The following is a 1257-nucleotide window of genomic DNA, read 5'->3' on the forward strand; positions in this document are numbered from 1 at the left end:
GATTATTGATCAATTGTCTGTTAATTGCATCGGTCAGTACACCACCCGTGAATTATTGAGTGCGTTTCAGGTCTATGCTCTTGGGAAGACGATGAATGTCAGCCTCGTTATTAAGTATTGGTTCACACTGGTTAGCATTGGCGAATCCAAAACAGACTCGTTTAGTGAAAAATGAACGAGTCTAGTAGAGTGATACGTGATTATATTCTGCCTCGAAGAATAAAATTTGTTATTCTCATTAAAGAAAGATTTCGAGGCGCATGATTGTTTCTCAATTCTTATAATACTATATTATTTGGAAAATTTTGTTCCATGGCAAAAAGAACTGTTTAATTTGGAGTTTGACATTTGGACTGTAAATGGGAGGGGAAAGTTACCCGGACATTTGTTTTTACTATTTCTATGGTAATACCACAAAGTATGGATGACATAGCGAGAACATTTCATTTACTTCTAAAAAGACAGATCAGAGTCAAACTGCTTAACGCTGATCCTATATTTGTCGTTCTATAATTTCAAGAAATAGTTCTCTTTCTATGCATTTCATATAGCTTGTCTGTCTGATTTCCTATTACTTCTATGAGCTCCAGTTTTCAATTTCAAAAGAGTCATACGTCATTGAGTTGAATAAGGTGATTATTGACATTCTGTTTCAATATCCTCAAGAAAGATATTGAATATTTTGTCCCCTTTTTTTTCAACAGATTTTCTCGGCTTTCTCAAGAATTTTTTTTTTCATGCAATATGTTGTTGTTATACTTTTTGTTTCTGTTTAGATTTGTTGAGAAAAAGTTCCTTGAAGTGTACATTATCTTGGCCCCTGAAGTTTCATAAAACATTCAATTATCTCTACAAATTATTTGCTGTCTTTTCGTGCGTCATCACGATTTTTTATTTGTTTGTTTTGCATATATCTTAGGAAAGTGGTCTCTTGTCTTTTTTCTTTATTTTATTGAGTACCGCTACCTATTACGCTTCCAATTATCTCCGAAAGTGTGTTTGTTAATAAGTTCACTAACCTGTTGGTTCAATTTCAGTCATACCAGGAATGGGTTCCTAGCCTTTGTGTTGATTATTAACCTCCTGGTGGGTTATGAATTAATCGTGCAAGCAGGTGGAAAAGAGGTCTTTAATTTTATAACGCTATTTTAAAGCATTATGGTTAAACGTGGTAATCAATTTTATGACCTCATAATCATATTCCCCATCCGTATCGTTTAATTAATGAATTATTTTTGCGGGTTCTTGATGTTAGTA

The sequence above is a fragment of the Palaemon carinicauda genome, chromosome 2 (assembly GCF_036898095.1).
Source record: "Palaemon carinicauda isolate YSFRI2023 chromosome 2, ASM3689809v2, whole genome shotgun sequence".
NCBI classification, from domain to species: domain Eukaryota; kingdom Metazoa; phylum Arthropoda; class Malacostraca; order Decapoda; family Palaemonidae; genus Palaemon; species Palaemon carinicauda.